We start from the raw sequence: 4,988 nt of genomic DNA, 5'->3' as shown, positions 1-4,988 counted from the left end.
GGCAGGAGAAGGTATGCAGAAGTTTAACGGGTAACTTTGTTCATAAGGGGAAGAGGAGTGCTCTTGTGATACAGGTGCATGGGTTGTCTTTCTAGTTTTTATAGGTCCACATTCTGCTTGTTCAGTTCCTGGAGGTTTGCATAATTAAGTCTGTCTCGGGGCAGTTTATTACAAGGGTGTTTACCCGGCCATAGTACAGAAGTGAAAGGACAAAAGGTTAAATTTTTTACAGAACAGAAAAAAAAGCCAGTTTAAATTTATTCTTACATTATGATATTTTCAAAAGAACCTAATAAGGAAATATTTTATCTCTTTGTGTTAATATTTTAGTCTTTCAGATTATGTCTTAACCCTGATTCCCTTTATGAAAGCAACTGGGATATGAGGTTGGAATTATTTTATTTCACTGTGCCCATGCATAGGGGTCAAGGTGGCTTCCTATGGGCCCTAAATCATGAATGAACAGCATTGCCCAGCTGGAGTTGTTGTGGTACCATTCTTTTGCATTCCAGTGGCCCCATGGCAAGATCTGTATCTACTGATCCCATGTGCACCACCTTTAAGACTGTCTGAAACTGGTGGGTAATCCTATTGACCTGGCCTGCCATGACATCACTGGTAATGTTCAACTTCTGGCTCTAGTACAAATTCTAGCCTTTTGGACTATGGTTGTTTGTCTGTCTCTCTGTTGGTGTCCACTCCCAGGCTTGGCTTGAGCTGAATCATGATCAGAAGGCTGATAGTGAGGAAGAGAAAGAAGAAGAGAAATAGGAAGTTCTTCAACTCGAGAGGACCAGGGAATCAGAAAGAATGAGACAAAGAGACAAAGTAAGAGCAGACACAGGCAGCCTGAGCCTAGGTAGTCTGAACAACTTGTGCCACCCAGACAAACAGTATGCCTTTATTTATAGGGCAAAGCAACATTATATATATATATTCCATAGATATGTTGATGTGCTACAGACAATAAGAGGCAGGTAACAAATCTATAAGGGCTTAGACATACTGAGCCAGGTGTATCCCTTGGTGATAATCCCATCATGGAGAAATTCCATTAAGCTTATTTTCTAATGGAGAGAAGCCTAGTTGCAAGTGTGAGGAAGAAACATAAGACTAAAGAATCTCTCCATAAGGCAGGCACCACCATGCCCAGAGAAGGCTAAAGAATCTTACAGATGCAGAGCAGGGATTGGACTTTGCTAATTGGGGTCAAGATGCTTCCTGAATTCCATCAGATGTGTCTGCTGGAATGCCCCTAGCAATTTACATCCTTTCCTCTGCCTGCAGCGAGGGTCAAGGAAAGGACAAGTTGCAAGGTTCTGCCAAAGCCCAAAGGGACAGGTGGTGTTTGCTCAGAACATATTCCACACCTCAGGGCCTCTCTTCAAACATGTCCCTATATCTCTCAAGCTAAACATTAAGTTCAATCATCATTCCCTCCCTTTTCTTTCCCTCCCCTTGTCTCACTTGATTGTTTATAGATGTTTCCCACTCTTTAGAAATTAATCCTTCTGTACACCAAAGCACAGATTCAGGTTTAGAGCTTCTATAAAAAATAGACTTGTCTCCCTGATAGTCCTCCTCCTCTACTTCCAGCTCTATCATGTTGGTTATATACTACATGTAAAGAATGCAACATTCAAGATACAGTAAAGGCTTCCCCTGGCCCATTACAGGGTGTGTGTTCTCACCAGAGAGAGAGAGAGAGAGAGAGAGAGAGAAAGTGAGAAATCACCTCTCAGGGGAGGATAGCCCCTCTGCAATCCCTTCTCCATTTTCCTCTCAGGATTTTGGACACACACACCTGTTGTGTACCTGTTGTGATTTTCAAGCCTTTGCATTCAGGACTTGAACCACGATCAGCCATGTGGGAATCCAGTACCTTAACCACCAAGCAACCTGTTCACCCCTCACTTCATTTATTAAAATCTTCAGTTTATTCATTGTAGTGTCTGTAGTGCCTAGAAAATTGTCTGATATATAGTACTCATTTGTGCTGACTGACGGAATTATTTATTCTTTTTAAACATTTTTCTTTACATTTAATTGTACATCTTTATGACATGATATGGCTTTTCAAATCATTCATGTAATGTATAATAAATCAAAGATACTGTCATATAATCTTTTTCAATGAAGAACCTTACATTCTTGTACCTGTAAAGCCTTTTTTTTCCTTGAACCCCCCTTCTTCCTCTCACCATCCACCCCCTCCTCTACTGCTTCTGGTATCTACATTGTCCTCTCTACTATGATATCTTTGAATCTTTCCATTTATGCCATAGAGTGAAGATGTTTAGAACATACAGTGTTTGTCTTTCATAGTCTCGCTTATTTCAATTAGCATCAATACTTCTATATTCATCCACTTTGAATCAAATGACAGAATGTCACTGCTCCTTATGGCAGAGTAGTATTTCACATTGTATATATACACTATATTTTAAAAATCTAGTCATCATTTGTTGGGCACACAGGTTGATTCCATGTCTTAGTCATTGTAAACAATGCTGCAATAAAAATGGATGTGCAAGTGTCTTTCTGACTGAATGTTCTCCTGTAATTTCAGTAAATATCAAGGAGTAAAATTACTGGATTATATAGTAGTTTTAATTATAAATTTTTGAGGAACGTCCATATTGACTTCCACAATAGCTATACTAATTTATATTCCCACAAACAGGGCAGGAGGGTTTCCCTTTTCACCACAGCCTTACCAGCAGTTATTTTTTGTTTGTTTTCATAGCCATCCCACTAGGGTTAGGTGAAACTCATTGTAGTTTTTATTTTCATATCCCTTATGATAAGAGACATTGAATGTATTCATATGCTTTTTGACCATTCGTATGTCTTCCCCATGTTTTAATTGGATTATTACTTTATCTACAGGTAAGCTGATTGAGTTTTCTATATATTTATCAATTCCTTATCTGAAGTTTAGAAGTATAGTTTGCAAATATCTTCTCTTATTCAGTGGGCTGTCTCTATTTTTTCCTTTGATGTGCAGAAGTTTTTTCACTTGATGTAAGCTCATTTGTCTGTTTTTAGAATTTTTGTCCACACATTAGGAATCTTTAAGAAATATTTGCCAATTCCAGTGTCTTTGCCTATTTTTCCTGTTATTTTACACAGGTAGTTTTATAGTTCAAAGTTTTACATTTAGATCTTTGGTTCATTTTGAGTTGACTTTTTAATTTTTTTTAATGAAAGAAAAGTACAGTTTTATTGTGATCCACAAAGCAAAGAAAGCAGTCAGCTCATGCTGAAAAGATCCGGTTTACTCGAGGTGTTCTCCACATGCATTTTTAAGGGCAAAATTAGGAGGGGTCCCAGGCACATGATCAATTTAATCATGGGTTCAGGAGGCTATGATCATTTTATGTACATTCTCGATTGGCAAGGCCTTAGATAGTCAAATTTCTGTTCAAGATCCTGGAGACATTCAGTCTTTGAGCTTTGAGCTCACACAGCCAGCAGTTTCCATCCTATGAAACATCTTACATATTAAAAATAAAACGTGTCTCAGTTCCCTTCAAGAATCTAGCACTCTTGAAGGGGGCCCAAAATGCTTGAGTAGTCAGCTCTTATTTTGTGTTTACTCGATGGGCCTGTTATTATTGTGCATGGATTCCCTAGAGGGCTGCTACTAGTCCTCAGAGGGGGAAATTTTCCTTCCTCCAGACACTCCCTTCATGGCTCCCAGTTGCCTGGGGTGCCTACCTAGCAAGGAGGGGCAAGTGACCTTTATCTTTGGGGATGAGATACTCAGTCTCTCATTTGCTTATGAATAAGACAGTTCAGTTTCTCCAGTGCAAACACATAGCAGCCAAATGAAACTTTATTTTGGGACCAGTAGCTAGTGTGGTGGTTATAGGTGCTGGATTCCCATATGGCTAACCACGGTTCTTTTCCTAGGTGGGGCTTGTGCATGCATTCCCCTTGTAGCGAAGAGGGGCACATGTTGAATGAGTCCAGTTATTTTTGTAATTTTGGAGTGAGTAGAAATGTCAGGAGATTCTTTATGTAGAAGCTTTGGACCATAAAAACCATTATCTTATCTTCTCTCTGGAATGAGGTGGAGCCACATTCCAAAGGGAAAATAAACACCTTTGTTTTAGGTTTAGGTCATGCTGCCTATGTCAATCACCAAGCCAAGACTGCAAGCAATCTTTCTCAAGTAAGCAGCTGAGCTACTTTGTCTCTTAAAACTTACCTATTTGGTGATTTCATTTTGAGTCTGAACCCTATTTTTTAGGGTCCCTGTCACCCACCTCACCTTTTTGGGCCAGACCAACATTAAAGACTCCTTATGCTGATTGACAATTCTCCTGTCCTCATAAAAGAAACTACTGAAGCAGTTCAAGAAAGCAAAGGTGTAAGACCCCTTAAACCTCCTTTTTTTCTTTCCTTTTTCCTTTTTTTTCCCTAACTAATGTACTTCTATACCTTTAGTTTCTTAACTACTTGCTCAAAAAGGAAACAAAACACTGCACCTTACTCAGAGAGCAAACTAGCCCCCTCTTTGAGGAGTGTGGGAACCGTCACTTCCTGCCAGAGGAGCATGCAAAAACAGGACCATGCCTCCCCCCCTCACCCGTGACTCAGCGCAGAAACCGCGACCCCTCCCCCATGACCAATCCCTTAGCCTGAGGAGCTCACAAGAACTGGGACCCCCACCTGAGAAGTGTGAGAACCACACCCTTCACCTGCAACGGACCTCTCACCTGAGGAGCACGCAGAAACCGGGATTACCCAAAACAGACAAACATAAGACAGATGAACAAGCAAACCAGCTTAGAAATAAACCAGATCGCCTACCAAATTTTGGGAGGTCTGAGGCCAGAGGACTTACTGGATCTCCCCTGAGGAGAGGCTTGGAGCCAGAGAGGGCACAAAGGGCCCATTGCTGGTACCAGACACTGGGTTCAAAGTGTCCCCTCAGAAGATCTCTGGTTCATCTCTGGTCCCTTCATGGTCACCATCTTGTC

This window comes from Tupaia chinensis, unplaced genomic scaffold (assembly GCF_000334495.1).
Source record: "Tupaia chinensis unplaced genomic scaffold, TupChi_1.0 Scaffold000640_1, whole genome shotgun sequence".
Classification (NCBI taxonomy): domain Eukaryota; kingdom Metazoa; phylum Chordata; class Mammalia; order Scandentia; family Tupaiidae; genus Tupaia; species Tupaia belangeri.
This window is presented reverse-complemented; position numbering follows the sequence as displayed.